The 21,480-nt window shown below is 43.6% G+C and overlaps 1 long non-coding RNA gene across 12 annotated transcripts; it reads right to left on the reverse strand.

Moving 5' to 3' along the window:
* Positions 1-14,200: 14,200 nt before the first annotated feature.
* On the reverse strand, positions 14,201-21,166 carry LOC121621211. 12 transcript variants are annotated; one of them, XR_006007610.1, is made up of 5 exons: positions 21,018-21,166; positions 20,845-20,920; positions 16,625-19,477; positions 16,305-16,464; positions 14,201-15,908 (listed from the first exon to the last, which is right to left on the reverse strand). It is a non-coding gene; the product is annotated as an uncharacterized LOC121621211 (long non-coding RNA). The 12 variants fall into 12 exon arrangements; XR_006007608.1 differs by having other exon boundaries at positions 16,625-20,601; XR_006007615.1 differs by having other exon boundaries at positions 16,625-16,847; positions 21,018-21,162.
* Between the last annotated feature and the right edge of the window lie 314 nt (positions 21,167-21,480).

Here is a 21,480-nt window from a genome sequence, read left to right on the forward strand (position 1 = left end):
AGATAAAGAAGTGACACTAACAGAAACTTATTGTAGTTATCTTAAATGGCCAATTTCACCCAAAGTAAAAGAAATTCAGTTCAAATTAATACACAATATTTATCCTGCTGTTGAAAGTCTAAGGAAAAGGTTCAGTTTTGAAGTAAGTCCGTGTGTTTTCTGTCGGACAGAACACAAACTTATTCTTCTCTTGTTCGCTCACAATGCTGTTTTGGAAAGATGTTAATTGATGGTTGAGTATTGGGATTAGCAATTCTTTGCTTTACAGATTTCAGGTGATGATTTATATGGTTGATGGTGAAGTGGCTCCAGAAAGGTCAGAGGGAAAATATTAAACCTCTGTAGAACATTGTGCTTTTTCTTTCTGAAGTTTTTCCGAGATCAAAGTCTGATGTAAGTGTGTATATTTTATTATTTCCTGTCAGTATGACAATTAAAAAAAAAGATGTTTAGAATTGAGAAAAGACTGTTATATGAGAATTAATATATATCTATACTAATTTGTATGTAGTGTGGAATTTGGACACAGCAGGTGACAGTCTGCTTGTGAGAGCAGGATGTGACAGTGCTATCTGCTATTGGCTGATCTTCAGTGCACCAGGTGTTGTCACCTGTTGATCCGGCAGGTGACAGGAGGCAAGGCTAAAGGCAAATACTCACCCCACATACAGTAACATGTGGTTGTATTTTTTCTAAAAAGTTTTACTTTCGGTGGATGAGAAGTTTTAGCTTGGTGCGTTCGTGGCTCTAATATTTGATATTAAATGATGGGACCTGTTCCGTTTATGGTTTACAGGGACATTTTGTATCATAACGTTTTGTCTTTTTTATTGCACATCCAGTTGATTAGCACAGCAGATCACTGATGAAAGAGACTGGAGGAGACTGAAGAGAGACTGCTAATCAGCCACAGCAGACATTTAATATTATTAATACACATGGAACAAATTGTTGTGTAAGTTGTTGGGGATAATTACTCCTTTTTACATGATTTATTCAGATTGTTGAGTGAGGTACACTGAAATAATTCCGGGCTTGCAATTTTATAATACAGTCTTCAATAAAGGTATAGATTTTTATTTCCATAACCACAGAATGAGAGTTTTGACAAAATGTAAATATTTTATTTTGATAGCCAAATGAGAATAAATTATAATTCAATGAAAGCCCCAATACAGGGTTAAAGGAACATACTGTTGTTCCTTAGATGTAGGCCTGTAATCAGGATTTGAAAAATATGTCTTGTACTCTTGTAAATTTAAATGTTCAGTTTGTTTTGCTTTTGCTCTCAGGTGCTCACTGTGAACAAGACACTTAGTGGAATGATGCACAGTGACACTGAGAAATCTGTGATGTAGATTTATAGACATTGAAACTGTTTGAAACTCTGAAATCTTTATCTTAACATTTTTATTTATTTATAACTGTCACAGAGTTTTTCCTTTTGTCGTCGTCTTTGCTCAACAGCATTTGTCTCTTCTGGAGTCTTAACGGTGTCATTCGTGATCTGAGAAATGTCATCTGCAACGGCTTCAATCTCCAGAGAGGCTTCAGATTGCATCCAATCATAATCAGTGTCTGGCACGTCACTCACAAGAGGTTCTACCACATCACTTAGCTGCTCCTGAATTATTTCCTGGGCAGATTTACTCGATGCTGTGGCAGGGCTGTCCTGCGATTCTGCTGCTGTGCTGGTTGCCTGCAGGTCAACGTCAGTGGCTTTGCTCGATGACCTGGCAGGGCTCTCCTCTGATGAGACATCCTCTAGGTCTCCCTGCCTCTGTCTACGTGGTCGACATGAGCAGAGAGTGTCCATGTTAATCTTGCATTTCTCGAACATTTTGCAGGCATGCTCGACCATAGCATTGAGTCTATGTGTGGGAGTGAGGCGCTGATATACAGGCGATGTGGACTGCGATGTGGACTGCGAAGCAGCGGAGAGGACAGAGTTGACATTTTCTGCTACCTCTTTACTTATGAGGGACGACAAGCGTCCCGGGCTGTCACTACTTTATTTTGCCAGATTAATTGAATTAGTTTATAGCTGCAGTAGTTTGTAGCAGCTTTAATTTATCCTCTGGGAACATTCCCAGATCAACAGTGGTTTCCCACCAGCCCGAGCTCTCTAAGAAGACGAGGAAAAACTCCCGGTGGGCCAGAATTGGAAGAAACCTGGGGAAGAGCAATTCTAAGAGAGGTCCTCCTCTCCACGGACGGCTGGCTGTTCTTTGGAAACCAGAGTCCCCTACTGTTCTGTGCCTGATCCAAAAACGCATGGAAACAACCTCTGGAGCCACTTCATCCACCTGGGCCTGCTGTCCGTCTCCACCCGCACTCTATCTCCACCTGCACTCTCTAGTGGCACCTTGTCCACCATCACGGCTTTCTGGAGCTTGCTAAGCTCTGCCGCCCGGCTGCCCAGCACACGCTTGTACGAATCACAGAGCTCAGTGAGTGCATTGTCCACGATCGTCTGGACCTGACTGACCTTGAGGCAAATTAGTTGCTCACCGGGCTGAATGCTGGAATCCTGCTCCTCCTGCTCCCTTGTGGATTGCGTGTTTGCCTCTTCCAGTTGGCGGCTCCGATCCATATTGACGGCAGATGCCAGTGCCAAACTTAAAACAGACTGCTGGGCCTCCTTCAACCGACAGGAGGGGTCTGTCTTCTTCCTCTCTGCCATCACTGAGTTAATGGCCCGCGCATAGCGGTTTTTAAGCGTCGTATCTGCCTTTATTAGGGCACGACAGCTTTCCACATCCTCTTTCTTCTTGGCGCTGGTCTTCTCCAGCTCCATCTTGAGAGCTTTGATTTCTCTCCTCAGCCCTTTTGAATTGTAGGTGTTCACTATCTGATCACCATGGAGCCGATCAAGGACCGCGAGCTGGGCCGCAATTTTGGCTTTCAGTGGGCCTCTTTCACGTGGCTTACACCACATGAGGCTCATCTTGGTGCGCTGTATGTCCTGGTGGATGCTCGCCTCCCAGTCTTCGACATAGGCACGCACACCAGAGGCCAATGTTGCTGTGTTTGTGTTTGCCATTTGTCTTCTTTGTTGTGCTTCCTGATGGTGAGGTGTCACTTTAGATTTGTTTTCTGTCATAGATTCCATCATATGTTTTCTCACACTTGTCAAATGAAATGAGTAAATACGTTGAATAGTAATGGTATGTGTAGTCTGTATAAGTTCAGGTTTATTCATACATCTCAGCCCTTTGATAAGTGACGTCACAGAGGAACAAAGGAATCACAGCCCGACGTCAGAGATCAAAGCAATTCTGATCGCTGAGCCCCGCCCCCGAGCGCGTCTTCAGCATAGCAACCGTTGCTAGGCACTGACTCTTTTGCCGGTTTTCTATTGTAAATGCGATTTCTATAATTCTAAATGAGGATGCGATTTACAGAACATAAAAATGAAAAAATCAACATTTGATATATGGTCTTTGTGCTTTTTGAATTCATTGTGTGGGTTTCAGGGTCCGCGTACCTTCCAATCATTCTATTTCCAATTCTGAAACGCAAATCAAACGAAAAAAAAAATTTAAAAAAACCTATGCATTTTTAGTTGTCCAATATATGTAGCAGATTTTAAAACAAACACACAAGAGCCGTTTTCCATTAAAATATCGCCATAAAATAAACAGAGCACAGAATCAAAACAAAAGAGAAAGTAGAAGATACCCAGGATACTCAAGAATATATTGATCATAAGTCTTTGTAGTACTTGTCCAAAACAGAGTCAGTTTTCAGAGCTTTCTTGCTCTTCAGGCCGTTGACAGTCGACCAATAAAGCTTCAGCTCCTGTAGAAAATGATCAAAGCTGGGTTTGGAGTCAGTCCCTTTCTTCTTGTGAATATGACATTTTCCTGGAAGGAGAAGTAGTTTTACAACAAAGATAAAGTCTTTTCCCCTCTCATTTTCTTCGAAACAGATCAAAAAGCATTTTTCTTTTATACGGGCTGTTTGTTCAGTTTTCCTGTTGATGTAAATTTGAACATCTGTCCAAAATATTCTAGTGTACACACAGTGATAAAACAGATGGCAAATAGTTTCTTCCTTAGTTCCACAGAAAGCACAAGAATAATCAATATCAGTCTTAAATCTCTCTAAGGTTTTCTTCGCTGTATATATTTTACACGTTATTTTATACGAATATTGAAAAAGTCAGTAAAAATTCTAAAAGCAGTTCATTTTATTTTGGAATAAATAATTCATTTTATTTTGAAATATATTGGTAAGTCATTGAAATTGATTTATATGCACCAACGACTGTTAAAAGTGGTTAAATGGAGAAAAGGATAAATAGAAAAAAAAGAGTTGCTGCACAGGGCTTCGTAGAAGGAGCCAATCAGTGAACCCCTGTGGGCTCAGGTGATCATCCCCGCAGGGTCACGTCTGGTTTCCTCTTCCGGTTCTGCAGTCAAGTTTACCTCTGCTCAAACCTCATATGCTATCTGCTCCAAACCGCGAGTAAAACTGCTGCCATCCACGGGGTAAGACATGAAAATAATGTTCCAAACTGAGTTGTAGTATTTTTTATGTTGAGCACTGGTTGACCGGTATACTGTTAACATTTCAACTTTGTAGAGCTCCGTGAGATCGTATGATTTCCGCCGACCTGGCGAGAGTAAATGGTGAAACTGCTCCTAGCTTGATAACTTGGTGAGTGAAAATGCCCTCTAACCTGTTCGGTTAACCTGGAATGCATTTTATATTCATGTATGGCCTGTTTAGTTGTGTGTAAAGCAGCTAAAAGTCGCGTTATATAGCCATGAAAAAAGGGCTGCTAATGGTGCTATAGACGCTATAGACTGTGTGTTGTGATGCTAATGGCCATCGACTGAAGCATGACCACTTAGCTCATTTGGTGTCATATGCAAAGTATCGTATTATTGTTCTTAATTACTGTTTACTTCAGAATATCTTTCTGAACTGTCGTTCACTACATGTGTTGAAAAAAAATAAGATGATGTTGAGACTATTGCTGTGTGTATGTGCTTGTGGTAAATGCAGAGGTGAATGTTTGGTGCAGTTTCTCGCTGTTAGTGATGCAAGGGGAGACATATAAGCACAGTAGGCCTTAATGCCTTTAAATTATCATGAATTTCTCTGAATTTAATGCAGCTTTCTACAAAAATGAGAGGGTACTATGCAATCTCTTTTTTTGTTTGTTTTTGTAAAATGCTATTTTCTGTGTTAATTAGGACTGTTTCAGATCTTTAAACTGTTATTAATGTAGTTACAGTACTCGAACTTAATTATAAAATGCACTTTAAATGTATTTATAGTTTCACAACTGTAAATTAATATTTAAACTGAAGATTTCTGTTGTACAACTGAACCTTTTGAGAGCTTGATTTAATCCAATTAATGTGAAGGATTATTATTGATTGGTGATAATCAACTTGCTATTTGGATCTCCTCTGACCTCTTTGTAGGTCAGGTTTTTGTTTTGTTTTTTTTTCCCCTGTGACATCAGTAAATGATGTCCCATCCACATCCCACCGTCCAGTGGAGAGCTGCCAGCTGGGTTTTCGTGTGAAGTTTCAGAGATCCAGAGATACCCAGCGTGAGCTGGGTGGCGAGCCGCATCGAAACTACTGATACTGAACTCAGAGTGGAGAAGGATTCTTTCATTCCCCCTTCCTCACGGACTGTGTGGTTGGACAGAACAAACATACACTGATACACTTGACAAGGATCAGAAGGAAAAGAAGGGCCCCAACAGTAACTTTGGGACACAAAGGGTTTTATTTTGTTATTAGTTATTTTTCATTGAATGCCTTGCAACTATCTGTATTTTCATTGTGTTATTGGTTATTAATAACAAGTGGCCACACAAAAAACTCAAACCATTGTCTGTGTCTTTTAATTTCAACAACAACAAGGGCTCTAAGTAGCGTATAGCCTTCAATTGCTGGTCCATGTCTTAGCATTGACTATTACTTACCTGTGCTGTTATAACATGGTAATAAGGGTTACATAAAGAACATGTTTGTTTAAATGGAAACGTGTCTCCTGCCTTGAGTAAAGTGAACTGTGTGCCTTAAAGGTGAACTTGGTTGAAACTTACTTCCTGGGGTGAAATCCCCCAGGTGGCGTTGTCGGCTTAGTATATAATCTGACCAGAAACTCTTATACTTCATCACCCCCGTCTCGCCACATATGGATGAGAGAAATTACAAAGTTTTTGCCAGATTTGAGGAGTAAGACTGATTAATCACTGTGGACCCATGCAGCGGTCTTAACAAAATCTTGCTGTGAAGATACATTTAAGTGCAAAGCTTCACAGTAAACTGGGTTTGAAATTATTTATAGTTTGAATATTTTATTATTTGGGTTTAAAGAGAGAACATGCAACATTGTTTGTGGCCTGTAATAAAGGTTAATAAAAAAGCACCACCACCATGCCTTGCTCCTTCAGATCATCGATGAGATATGAAATGTGCATTTCTTCAGATGGTTGGTGGATGGATGCAGACAGACAGACTTGATGAAGGAATAGCTGATGTCGGTTTTGGTGATGGTCACAGCCACAGGTGCTTTGTACAGCTATTTCAGAAACACATGGTTAAATTATATTTACTTGGACCTAGTATAATAGGCTGAAGCCATGAAAAGGGAAAGAGAAACAAGAATATGGCTCCTTCTTCAGCGTGAGACGCGAACAACATAACGTTTCATCAACTGTTGATTTTTTTACCCTGATAGAGCTGAGTGTATTCTGTGTCGTATTTACATCATGCTAGTGGTTCAGAACAACGCGTGTCAATTGTCAACTCAAAGCAGATGTGGCTGTTAAATATACTGGTATATTAGTTCAACTATGACAACCCTTTTGTTTTTCCAGTTAATGAAGAGCCAGCAGTTTAAAGGTGACAGCTTTTTACAGCTGCTAAGAAGTATGATTTATAACTTGTTTTTTTACAGATGGACCAGTTTCTGTCAGCCTTGAGAGAAAGGGGACTTCCAGATGAATGCCTAAAACAAATGGCAGAGGACAAGGTAAACAACAAAAAAATGAGTATATTTCAAGACATTTCATGCTGATATCTGTCGCACCGTGGTGAGGTCTGTCTCGTCAGACAGGTAGCAACAACAATCGACAGCCGGGCTCCGTTCACGACAGAATCTGATTTTAATATTTACAATATTTTCCGCACTATGAGGCGCACCTAAAAGCCTTTAATTTTCTCAAAAACCGACAGTGCGCCTTATAATCCGATGCGCATTTTATATGGATCAATATTGGTTAATTATGGCTATCGTAGTCAGAGGGCGTGGCCGAAGTAACAGCAGTATTCCACTCTCTGCGTGCCGTCATCCTTTTACTGGCGTGCAGTCAGCTGTCAACCTGAATAATAAAATGACTATTTCACTGAACAATAAAAAACATGCATATATGGCATTGTATGTACCATTGCTCCAGCCAGAGAATCAATAGGACGAGGACATTTGTGGTGTTAAGAAAGAAAGTGAAGCATAAACAAAACACTGGCACATTATTTACAATGTTGATACAAAACTCTCCAAAAGTAAGCAATGCAGTCAACATGGCAAACAATAAACATAATAATAATAATAATAATAATAATAGATTTTATTGATAACACACTTTACATTTGAATACCAATCTCAAAGCGCACAGTACAGGCATCAATAAATATAAAAGCAACAATAACGATAAAAGCAACAATAACAGTAAAAACAAGCAACACAGCAAAACAACAATAAAAAGCAATAAAAAACCGTCAGCAGATAAAATCAGTCTGGATAGGCTTTCTGAAAAAGGAAGGTTTTGAGTCCTTTTTTGAAAGCATCCACCGACTGTGGAGCCCTGAGGTGGTCGGGGAGGGCGTTCCAAAGACAGGGAACAGCAGCATAACATAAGGGAATATTAGCTAAATGTTAGCATGTGCCACGTCTTCAGCTTTCAGCTATAGTGGTTAGGCTAATCTTGGCATGTGATGCTATAGGACGTAAGCCATGTAAATCAAATCTATAAAAGCTGTATTACTACCCCAGGATTTTAACTGTAGCATAACAGTTAGAAATGATCATGCTTCAAATTCATTAAAAGTAAAGACAGAAATAAACCTGAAATGATTAGCAATCAAAAACAGTCACACACATTTGAAAGACTGTGGTGCCTGTACTTACAGCTTCTGTCCAAAAGATGTCACACTATGCTTCAGAGCCAGACACTGAATGGCATGGCAAAAGGAAGGGACCACTTTTTTTCTTCTTGCACTTGAGTTTTACAATTTTCTCAGAGACTAGTAACAGGTGCAAACCTACAGTATATTCCACTATAACTACAGAACGCACACCTACTGCAAGCATTCATTGTGGCCTGGACCACCCCTTGTAAAGGGCTTATAAACTGGAAATAATGGTTGATGCTAAAGAAAGTTACTTATTGATCTGCTACAAGTGAAAACAAAGTTTGGGTTGCCAGCTTGTGAAAAATACTCCAGCATGACACTTGCTCTGCCTGTTAAGCTTGAACAAATTAAAAGCTACAACTGCAGACACAATGACTTATTAGAAGTGAGAGGTTTTAATAACGAGTGGAAATATTACTTATTAGTTGCAATATTTTCTGTTATTTCTTTCTTAATACTCATTATAAAATGAGACCAAACTTCTGATTTTTTTAGAATCAAAAATGTATTTAGTCTTGCAATTGCAGATTACAAAGGCCAATGTCCATCATTTATTCCAAACATTAAGCAAAATCAAGATCATTCTTTCTATATTGATTGCGGCGCTGATTGAAATGGTCTCTGTGAGCAGGCTGCATCTGGCGAGCTGTCAGAAGCCGCGGCTGCAAAACCTGTTCCTCCCACTGCTCCTCCCACTGCTCCACCCTCGGGACTAGTCACAAACCGAAAATTTCCCCATATCAGAAGAGTGCAGGAGTTCACTGTGATCACTGGTAGTTGGTGAATCGTGGAGCTCCAGCACAGTCACGACGAAAACACCGATCCTTCATAACTCGATCAGCGACACTCGGCAGACTTCAGCGACGTCATGACTGATGTGAAGAGCATTGTTGCTGTGCTCCAGCAGACACTGCGATTTCTTTTTCATCACCTTTACCGGTTTAAAATCAGACTGCGATCTGAAGAGAGACGTGGTTTCGTCGTCGCTCTTCTTCGTGACGGAGAGGAGCTGGCTGTGATCTTCGTCACAAGACTGCTGAGGAGGAGCGCTCCTGTGTCACATGTGTAGTCATGTTGACCGAGGCTGGAGACGGACACTCCCTGGGCTGCGCTCTCATTTCGCCTGTACCCATTTCGCCTGTACACTAGTCTCCACATACAATCAGTGGAGTCCATCGCGGGCACGATGACAGCGCCTGGTTTTAAGAAGAGAGCGCGGAGGAAGATAACGTGCGCCAAAAAACAACGGACCGCGATTTGCGCACCGACGCGCCTTTGAGGCTGCGATGTACACCAGTCTCTCACTGTAAGTAAGCGCGGTTAAATATTCGACTGCTCACAAACACCCGCACAACAGACCGCAAAATAGTGGAAGATGTGGAAAAGACGCAGCGAGTGCGCTCCTGGATGACCCATATACCACTCAGTGCCGTCCTCGGTCGAAGCGCACAGCAGACAGCCCGCTGCACCGCTCCAGTTAGTGCTCGACATCAGGGCACGGAAGGAGTGCTGTTTTCACCACAAGTGAACAGTTCTGATCTCGTCAGACCGCCTCTGCATGGCTTCATCGCTCACTGAGATGTCGCTCTCACGTTACGTTGTGTGTTCTGTAATGTAGGAAAAGTGAATCGCCTCCGGAGAGTTGCCCGTGGATCGCGCGTAAAACCAGCGACGAAGATGTAATGACGAACTCTATTTGTTCTGTGATGTTTAAATTGGTTTTGCTGTTGACAAATATCCAAGCTGTGTATCTAATTTGAGCCAATGCTGAATCCCAGTCGAATGGAAATGGTATTGTGAGAGCCTGATCTATAAAATCAAAGACCTGTCCGTCTCACTGTGCGAGCGACTGCCTCTCTGTGTCTTTTCAAGATCATGTGTTCGTCTTGCGGTGAGTCGCCAGGAGAAAGTCTTGGTTTCAGATATTTAATATAAGAATCGAAATGCGTAATGATTTCGGACCGCCGATCGCCTGAGAGAGCGTCCGACCGCCTCAGAAAGCGTCTGACTGAACTGATGCGGTCCGACGCGCCATGATGCGGTCGGACGCGCTATGATGCGGTCGTAGGCGCCATGATGCGTTCGGACGCGCCATGATGCCCACGGACGCCCGATTATCCGGTCGGACGCTCTCTGAGGGCGGTCAGACGCGCCATGATGCGGTCGGACGCGTTATGATGCGTTCGGACGCGCTATGAAACGGTCGTAGGCGCCATGATGCGTTCGGACACGCTATGATGCGGTCGGACGCCCGATTATGCGGTCGGACGCTCTCTGAGGGCAGTCAGAAGCGCCATGATGCGGTCGGGCGCGCTATGATAGGTCGTAGGCGCCACGATGCGTTCGGACACGCTATGATGCGGTCGGACGCCCGATTATGTGGTCGGACGCTCTCTGAGGGCCGTCAGACGCGCCATGATGCGGTCGGACGCGCTATGATGCGGTCGGACGCCCGATTATGCGGTCGGACGCTCTCTGAGGGCCGTCGGACGCGCCATGATGCGGTCGGAAGCGCTATGATGCGGTCGTAGGCGCCATGATGCGTTCGGATGCGCTATGATGCGGTCGTACGCGCTATGATGCGGTCGGACGCGCTATGATGCGCTCGGACGCCCGATTATGCGGTCGGACGCTCTCTGAGGGCGGTCAGACGCGCTATGATGCGGTCGGGCGCTTTCAGTGGCGGTCGGATGCATTCAGTGGCGGTCGGACGCTGTCTATAGTCAGCCTCCAACGGAGAGAAGGAAAGAAATCATTACGGATTTCTATTCTTATATTAAATATCTGACACCAAGATTTTCTCCTGGCGACTCACCGCAAGACAAACATATGATCTTGAAAAGACACAGAGAGAAGCAGTCGCTGGCAAAGTCAGACAGACAGGTCTTTGATTTTATAGATCAGGCTCTCACAATACCATTTCCATTCGACTGGGATTCAGCATTGGCTCAAATTAAATATACAGCTTTTATATTTGTCACAACAGCAAACCCAATTTAAACATCACAGAACAAATATAGTACGTCATTACATCTGCCTTTCGCTGCTGGTTTTACGCACGATCCACGGGCAACTCTCCATAGGTGATTCACTTTTCCTACATTACAGAAGACACAGCGTAACGTGAGAGCGACATCTCAGTGAGCGGTGAAGCCTGACCGAGATCAGAACTGTTCACTTGTAGTGAAAACAGCACTCCTTCCGTGCCCTGATGTCGAGCACTAACTGGAGCGGTGCAGCGGGCTGTCTGCTGTGCGCTTCTCCTGAGGACGGCACTGAGTGGGGAGGTGCTCGAGCTCACCACTGACTCCTCCGCATGCTTTGAGGTGATACTGGGTTGGTCTGTGAGCGTGTGAGGGCCTACATAGAGCGATATGGTTGAATAGGGCATCAAATTTTAATACCATTAAATAAATTTTGTGTTGCGGACATTTAAGGTTTACTTTGTGATATTTATGGCATCCAGGAGGGCACTCGCTGTGTTTTTTCCACATCTTCCAATATTTTGCGTGTCTCTTCACATCGCAGTCTGATTTTAAACCGGTAAAGGTGATTAAGAAGAGAGCGCAGTGTTTGCTGGAGCACAGCAACAATACTGCTCTTCACATTAGTCACGACGTCGCTGAAGGCTGTTATGAATGATCGATGTGTTCGTCGATCCGTGACTGTGCTGGAGCTCAACAATGAACCAACCTCCAGTGGTCAAAGTGAACTCCTGCAGTCTTCATATTGGACAAATTCTGGGTTTGTGACTAGTCCCGGGCATTGTCCCGAGGGAAGCGCAGTGGGACCTACCTGAAGCGTGCGCGGATTCATCTGACATCAAGCGGCTGCTTTCACTCTCTGTGTGTCTGAGCTGAGTTTTGGTCTGAAGACACGGAGGTGGATTGAACACACTACTGAGCGCCGCACCTCCGCGGATGCCAGCTTTCTTCCCCGACCGGCCGTTTGCGGGAGTGAGCGGACCTCGTCGGCCGAAGACACGACACAACACAACGTTTGGTCGACTAGTACAGTTGGTCGGTGAGCCTCTGTGCCAGCTAGAGCGCGCAGACTCTCAGTCCGTCATGTGCTGGAGAAGCTTCAGGAGGAGAGTTTCCTCTGGCACTGCAGCTTTTTACTCTGTTGTAGTGATTTCATTCTGATTGAATGTGGACGATAATGAAGCTCCAGTCGTCATTCTTTCACTAACACACCTAATGGATGTAATTACTGTCACACGATGAACCTTGTAAAAGTCTGTTGTATGCTTCCTGTTTTGTTCGTAATGTTTTATGTGGTACAACATAGAGACAGAGGCATATTATCAGCATTGTGGGATTTTCATGTTTTTATGCACATCTGTCATGAACAGATCAAAAAGGTTGTAACATCACATTGTAACATCTTGACATGAATTTCTGTCGGCCAAATAATATTTCTGAACCGTTCTGAGATGAATGTACACGACAGGAAACCCCGTCAGACAAACAACATGAGAGCTGGGAGCGAAGTAAGTTCAGAGCATGTCTGAAGAGACGTGTGCCAACAGAAAGTTATAGAAACTAACATCAGTGTGGCACGTGGTGATCATGCGCCTGACCATTGGACAGGCTTTGATTGGTGGAGAGACAACTGATCACGCACTGGTGGGTTGTCAAGACTATTATGAAACATGTGACATTACTCATGTTATTTTGTGAATGAAAGTTATTAAATGATATTGTTAAATCTACTTCATGTTATTTTGTGTTTGGAAGCATTTTGTTTTTAACATTTTATTTTCCTTTTCTCATCCAGAAATGACTGTATTCCAATGATGATATAGAGTCATTTAAATGCTGTTGAAACAACAGTCATATGCAGTATTCATCAGTATCTGAACTCTGATCACAGCATGAAATAAATGTAGATTTGCCTTTTTAAATGAGAGGCTTCACTGGACTGGCTCACCGGCTGGACTCCTCTGAAGGACGAATGACCAATAAGGTGGACAAACAGTTCAGAATTTCATCAGTGGTGTCAAAAGAAGGACTCTTGATCAAAATAGAAAGAATGATAACGCAATAAATATTATTGCCAAAATGCACATGCAGAGGCGACGTCTCCCAGGTCATGCAGAACTTCAACACCCTCAATCTGTATTCCAACATCAGCTGTAAGAATGGTGGCATCACAGGAAGCATAGGAAGAAACACTTTTTTCCACTATTGTACATCTGTCTGAGGCTATCAGGAATAGTAAGGAAAGTTTAAGCCTACTTTTAAATGTGGAAGGGATGTCTGCCTCCTGGACATCGACTGGAATATGGTTCCACAGGAGAGGAGCTTTAGCTAAAGGCTCTGGCTCCCATTCTGCTTTTAGAGACTTTAAGAACAACCAGTAAGCCTGCATTCTGGGATCGCAGTGTTCTACTTTGGTAATAAGGTACTATGAGCTCTTGAAGATAAGATGGTGCCTTACCATTGAATTTACTGTGAGTTGGATAGGTCCAAGCACAGAACCCTGCAGAACTCCATGACTGGCTTTAGCATACACAGAGGTGTCATCATTAACCTGTACAAATTGAAATTGTTCCAAAAAGTAGGATTTAAACCAGCTTAATGCAGTTCCCTTCATGACAATGAAATGTTCCAGTCTGTGTAATAGGATACCATGGTAAATGGTTTCAAATGCAGCACAAAGATCGAGCAAGACTAGAGACAATGCCTTTGTCTGATGCAGTAAGAAGGCCATTTGTGACTTTTTCCAGTGCTGTCTCTGTGCTATGATGCACTCCAAATCCTGACTGGAAATCGCACAGCTGACCCCCACTTATACAGATCTTCTGTTTGTGAAGAACTGTCTGTGGTTTATTTCTGTTTTATGAAAAGCAAGAATGTATGTGTAAAGTGTTGTCAACAAGTGTGTTGATTACATTTGTGAACTGTTGACATAAAAGTGGATTAGACTGTGCAAAATGTGTGTTCTCAACATTTAAAATGGAAGCAACTCGACACAAGACATATTTCTTTATACCATGATGATAAAGACCAAAAATATTGCCGACATTGAACTACGAAACATATTGTGTCATGTTTTATTATCAAAAAAAACTGGCCACAAAGAAGTTACAGTACACATTAACAGGTCTTCATCTCATCACTGCTGATAAATTACACAAATATAAATGACAAATTTGCCATTTGTGCTTATTTTTGTACAAAAAAAAATTGGTAAAAGAAAACTGAAATTCAGCAAAACCTCATTCAAAGAGGTGGACTAAATTACACAACATTCTGACATTTCCCTCAGTGGTAAACATTTTGTTTGTGGGATAAACATTTACTATAATTCACTCTAATATTTTTGTAAGCCTGCATAACGCAGGTGATCTAATTAGTTTCTGTAAAGGAAATGATCCGTTGGCCCTTTAGACACACATGAATGGATATGAATGATATCCTTCTATCCATACAATAATGCAACCTCTTCAGACTGTTTTCACGCTCCAGGATTTGGAGAGCTGATCCAGTTTCTGGTGAAGCAGGGCAGACAGGGAAAGCTGGTGTGTTTTCCTGAGGATGAACATGTAGGACACTGGGCGAGGCAAGCAGGGATCACGGAGGGATATGAACCTGATACACAGCAAAACACAAGTTAAATACTGACAAACTCAGAGCTTGGTCGTAGCCTTAGTGACACATTACTGAACTACACGATTTGACGAAGACTGACAGGTAGAGCAGAGGTGTAAATACTGCAGGAGCTTGATGAGTGGATGGGCTGCAGGTGATCAGGTTGATTAGCAGGAGGGGAACGGCAAGCCACACTCACACACTTTTGCACTGAGGGACAAGAAAGCCGGATACTCTAACTATGTCAGAATAGCACAAAATCTCAGTTTTTAGTGAAATTATGGTGTAATTCCAGTGTGGTGTACATTTAAATATGGTATATATACACACACCCCAAACAGTAACATACATCACTTTCATGTTGTCAGTTACTGACAAATTTTGTTGTATTTACTGTTCATCAAACACTGTAATTCATATTAATGGAAAAAATCTAGATTAATGCCATGAGGCCACAACAACACTAACTTATAGTAATATAAAGTGTATTTTCATCATTACTCACTGTTGCCATGTTTTGCTTCATTTGCATCAACCTGTACAGAGGTAACATTCAGTAAATTGATATGTTATACTTCTGTGTGTACTTTTGTGCCACTACTGCAAATATTTCGTGGTTTTGCATTTAGGCAGCAAAATGAAAAACTCACTATAACCATAAAATAGTCTGGAGTGACAACCTGCAGGGATATTGCCACCCTCATTAGCCTGTTGCACATCCTTTTATATTTGCCAAGAAACCCCTCCTACCACAAAATTCAGTGGCAGAATGGACTCGGGTTCCTTGGTGGCCGGTTCCGGTTCGTACAGACATGACAGAGTGAACCGGAACCGGCTGAAAAACAGTGCCCACTGGGCCTGTCTAGCATCAAGTCTCTTTGCTTTCTTTATGTATTTGAGATTTTTATGGTCAGTCCAAACTAGGAAAGGCTGTTCAGCCCCCTCCAGCCAGTGGCGCCACTCTTCTAAGGTAGTTTTTACCACTAGCAGCTCCTGGTTACCCACTCCTTGCCTTACCTTTTTACCGCTCCTTCTCCCTCATTGAAGACATCCACCTCGACCACGAACTGGCATTGTGGGTCTGGTACGGTTAGCGCGAGTGCTGTGGTGACGGCCGTCTTCAGGCGCTGGAAAGCGATGTCTGCATCTGGAGACCACGGGAAAACTGATTTAAAGGATGTGAGAGCTTGGAGGGGAGCAGCAACAGAACTAAAGTTTCTGATGACTTTCCTATATTAGCAGAGCCCAAAAACTGCTGCAGTTTCTTCATGTCTGTGGGTACAGGCCAGTTTGCCACAGCACCCACCTTCTCCGGGTCCATTTGTATGTGATTGGCTGTGATCACATACCCCAGAAACAAGACTTTATCTGCATGAAATTCACATCTCTCAGTTTTAACATAAAGACGATGTTCTAGAAGTCTGGAGAGGACTAGACAAACATGACGCTTGTGAGAACTTAAGTCCGGAGAAAAAAATCAAAATATCGTCTTGGTAGACAAACACAGTCATTCAAGGATTCTCTTAAAATGTCATTAACGTACCCCTGGAACACCGCTGGGGTGTTCGTCAGTCCAAAAGGCATTGCCAAATATTCGTGATGACCACTAGCAGTGTTAAACCCTGCTTTCCATTCATCCCCCTGTCGGATGCGGATCAGGTGGTAGGCTTACTTCAGACCAGCTTGGTGAACCAGTGTGCCTGCTGCAAGAGTTCAAAGGCAGAGGACATTAACGGTAAAGGGCAACGGTTCTTTCTTGTGATGTCATTCATGGGACTGTAGTCAATACAGGGTCGCAGAGAACCATTTTTTTTTCAACAAAAAAGAAACCTGCCCCAGTGGGAGAAGAGGGACGGATTATACCTGCTTTAAGTGAGGCTTGAATGTAAGCATCTTCATCTCTGTGTTCTGGGCCGGAGAGTGAATATAGCCTGCCTTTGGAGGATCTGTGCGGAGGCGATGATGTGGCTTTATCCTCGTTAAATACCTCCTTAAGATCCCAGTAGCACCGTGGAACCTGCGACAGGTCAGGGTATCGCTCACTCTCCCATTGGCATTGAGAATGATTCAGTTACGTTCTTTCTCACTGTAAACAGAAACAAGATTACGGTTTGCGACACAATCCGTTCCCCACCCCTGAACTTTCCTGACTCCCAGTCTATGTGTGGATTGTGTTTTCTTAATCGGGGAAAGCCCATATAAAGAATGCTGTGCTGACTCAAACAAATGAAAACAGACTGTTTCTTGGTGAACCGCGTCCTTTCATTACACATGGTTCAGTACAGTGAATCAGTTGAAACAAAAAGCTCCCATTTAAGGTGCTGGCATTTATAGGTTGAGAGAGCTTTTCAACCCTCAACTGAATTTTTCTGGCGATTTGCCAGTTCAAGAAACTCTCATCCGTGCCAGAGTCAATCAGCGTCTATAGTTCACACAACTCATTAACTCTGAATGTTACCTTGGTCAAGGTGCGAGGAGGATTCTGCTCAGCAGTCATTTGGCTCACCAACGCCCTCCTCTCGGCTGGTAAGCCACATCTTTTACCTGACAATCCGCATGTCCCTGCTCCCCACGGTAGAAACAAGCGTTTTCACTTACACGCTGGCGCCTCTCCTCAGGGGTCAGCTTGGCTTGTCCTATCTGCATGGGTTCCTCTAGGCCAGGAGGTGGCGATGCAGGAACGGGAAGGTGAAGGGGCTGCTGTAGAGAGTAAAGGCGCTCTGCATCCCACGTGGTCCATCTCCCATTTTCCGTAATGCGAGGGCCCTCCCTCTGGCTGTCTCTCTCCCTCTCGCATAGTCGAGATGCAGATGGCCGTGGCGATGATGGTTTCCAGGTCTGGGGGCAGATCCAGGGGAGCTAGCTGGTCCTTCAACGCCTCCGACAGTCCGTTGACAAAGGCATCATTTAAAGCAGGACTGTTCCACCCGCTGTCGGCTGCTAGCCTGCGAAAGTCTATAGCATAGTCAATTACTCGGCGATAGCCCTGCCTCAAGCGCAGCAACGTCCGAGAGGCTTCCTGGGCTGGAGTCCCATGATCAAATGGGCTGGAGACCCATGATCAGACTCTCTCGCCCACTCAGCAGTTGCCCATGCCGACGCCATCCCAAAGAGATGGGAAATCATGAAGGCCACTTTTGAATGTTCATTAGGATACGCACCGGCGTATTGCTTGAAGTGCAGCTCACTGGACCAGGAAGGATCTGCAATCCCCTGAATCGCCTGAAAATCTTTTTGAGGGAGCGAGGCGAGGGGCTCCCGGAGCCAGCTTGGTGACGGGAAGAGCGGTGAAGGCTGGCTCTACAGGAGCCTGCTTCATTGGGCTGTGAGGGGTTTTCCAGGCAGTTATTTATCCGGTGAAACTGTTCGGTGAGAAGGTCATAACCTTCAGCTGTAGTTCGCTTTGTCGGTCTGAAAGCTCTGTAAACCCTTGCTGAAAGCTCAGGAGCTGGTCCTCATGCTGATGGAAGAGACTCCCCAGAACGGTTAAGGCGGTTCGCAAGTGGTTTGGGTCTGCTGAGTCCATTTTTGGCCGGATTGTGCTGTCAAGCTCTGGAGCTCAAGGCTTTTGGACTCAAATGCAGACACAAATCACACAAACAAAGGAGGTTGAGCACAGAGCCTAGATTTAATCATCAAGAAAGAAATCACAAGGGTAACAAAAGGCGCAAGGATCTTAACAAAACAAACAAAAGGACTCTAGGTATTTTTAGGCAAAAACAAGATTTTTCAATAAGTTCTCTGATAGCAAGGGAAAACACAGGCTGGCTCACAGGACAAGGGATACGAGACAATCCAGCACAGGATAAAGGGAGACGTGGACTATATATACACAAGGTAACAAGAAACAGGTGGACACAATTAGGGCAGGGTAGACAATCAGACAGGCGGGAAGGACACCAGGAAGTCAATGATCTGAAATGAGAGGACAGTAAGGTTTAACAATAAAACAGGGAGTGCATGACAAGACATGACGCTGTGAACAGAAACATCATCAGACACGACGAGACAAAACAACAAGTGGCAAGCCCTACCTGCTCCACTTCTTCAAAGGGGCCTGCCACCCAGCCAGCAATTTTCTTAATTCTGAAGACAGCATCGCAAGCACCTTCTGACCTGGATCGAAGCTCCTTTATTTGAGCTCTCTTGTCATACCAGGCCTTCTGGCACTGCTGAGCGTCTGTCATGTTTTTCCAAATGAGTGTTCACATCGTCTCCAGCTTGAGTCTCATCTGAAGGGCTTAGGAACAATACGGTACGTTGCATGCTCTCTAATGTATGTCAAGTTGATCACCTACGGAAAGCTTCCCAAGGTCTGTTCGTAAAAAGCCAGCGGGGACGCATATATTTGTTGCTTTAAATTTCCAAGTTGTGCATCTAAGTTGATCTAATTTTTTATTATTTTGAAATGGAAATCTTTTCTTTATTATTTTCTATTGTAACCTTGGGTTTTGGAGGAAATGCAAGAATGACAACAAAGCAGTTTGACAAAAATGTATTTAATGTCTTCAGTAACAGAGAGACGGACAAAGCAGTTGAGTTTCCTCATCTCTCAGCGTCGTCAGTCCACTGAAGCATTTTCTTCTTGTTGTGGAGAAGTGCATTGGCAGTGGCCAGTGCTGTGAGACAGCATTCCCCTCGGGTTCCTCCATTCCAACACGGTGATTGTTTCGCTTTGATCATTCCTCCACTGACTCCACCCATAGTTAGCGCTAGCTTTAAAATTAATCATCGTTGCAATACAAAGGAAAATTAATGCAGAACATTAACCAAAATTAAAGAAAATCCCAAACGTCCATTTTACCCCACAAAATTGAAGTTTGAGAGTCTGGAGAAAAAAACTGACTCTTAAAACAGCTGTAAATCTGAAAATTGATTCTGACACTCGCATCTCAAGTACATAGAACCATAACACAGGCCGTATATGCCCATAGAATATATATGGGAAAAATAGTCAATAACTTCACAGTCACACACTGTAGTGTCACCACATCAATGATCTCCTGATGGTCACTACAACACCAAGTCTGCACTGTAAAGGATGAAGAGGAAAGGAGCCAGGAATGTTCGCTGTGGGGGTCCCTGTGCTGCAGATACCATGTCAGACACACAGCCCTGTATCGTCACATACTGTAGTCAGTTGTTGTGGTGGTCCGTGATTCATGCTGTGACGTGGTGGTCCACCCGTACACCCCAACTTGTCCCCATAGCTCGGGCTGTATGGTCCTGAAGGCACTGGAGAAATGGAAGAACACGATTCTCACAGTGCTCCCAGCCTTTTCCAGGTGAGAGAGGGATCTGTGTAGGAGGTACATGACAGCATCATCCATCCAAGTGCCAGTTTGACAGGCGAACTGTAGTCCGTCCACTGATCTCTTGGTCTCATCAAGAGACTGGGTTGATAAGAACCAGCCTCTCCAGGGTCTTTATCAGGTGTGATGTCAGTGCCACTGCCATGTAGCTGTCAAACATCCTTAAGGTGCAGAGTGCGTGCTGGAGGTTGTTGGAAGGAGTTGTACGTTGGGGTGGGGTTGTACACAGGGGCTGTTGACGATGAAGGTTGCAGCAGGGAGGACTGGACATGGGGCGGGGCAGATGTCTGAGCACATCTATTGAAGAAAAGGCTCAGATCGTGCACCCACTTTCAGCCCCCCACAGGCTGGGAGTCAGGCCCTTGTACCCAGAGACGGATACAAGGCCCCTCCAGACTCCGCTGATGTTGCTTTGCTCTCACTGATCCTCCATCTTCCTTGTGTAGCTGTTTTTTTCCCTCGCTGATCCTCTTCTGCAGCTCCCTCTGCACATTCCTCAGCTCCTCTTGATTTCCTGACCTGAAGACTCTGTCAGGAGTAATCAGGATTTGTTGGAGGAACAACACCTTAAAGTCCTCGTGGGTACAGCATGCTCCCAAACTAAGTGTTGTAGTATGACCATCAGAAAACCTTTGATGTGTGAAGTGATTTTGGTAACACTGTATAGCAGTGAAGTTATTGAATATTTGTCCCAATAAAAATCCCCCCATATTATGCAAACTGCTTTCTTTTTTTTATCTAAGTGACAAAACTATAGGGAGCGGGTCTTACCTTGACACGTTGAGGAAGACCAAGCCTGGTAAGTGGGTGATGAAATGACAAGAAAAGTCTTCTTCTTTCAGTGAATCTATGTTATTTAAGCAAAAATTGACAGAATGTTTCCTAAATGATATACAGAATCTAGTAAAAAGTCAAAGACTGAAACTTGAAGTACGGTGACAAACCTGTGCAGAGCCCAGAAAAGCAAGAAGCGAAATGAAGAGGTTGCTGTGCTTCGAGTTTGTCCTTTTCCCACATCCTGTACACGTGACATCCTCCCTATCCGTTTTGGAAAGTACCAAGCTCTGACACTTTTATACTTTTGGGCAGAGCCCTCAAGAGCAAAAAGAGAAAAAAGCTGCTGCTATGCTTCAAGTTTGTCCTTTTCACACATCCTGTACATGTGACATCCTGCCAGGCTGGTCTGGAAAGTACCTTACTGTTCCAGACTCGTGCATACTTTCAGCTCCAGATGACAAAATGGTGGCAAGACTTTGAATTTTCAACGTGTTTCAACGTTTACATTTTCTGCTTTTTTCCCACCTTTTCTGGGTTGACAATGGTTGTGTATTGCATGGAATGCTCATAGCTTGAGTGGGTGACGTCATTGCTGAGTTTCTTTTAATTCTTATCTTAATATTATTTCAT

This window comes from Chelmon rostratus, chromosome 17, assembly GCF_017976325.1.
Source record: "Chelmon rostratus isolate fCheRos1 chromosome 17, fCheRos1.pri, whole genome shotgun sequence".
NCBI classification, from domain to species: domain Eukaryota; kingdom Metazoa; phylum Chordata; class Actinopteri; order Chaetodontiformes; family Chaetodontidae; genus Chelmon; species Chelmon rostratus.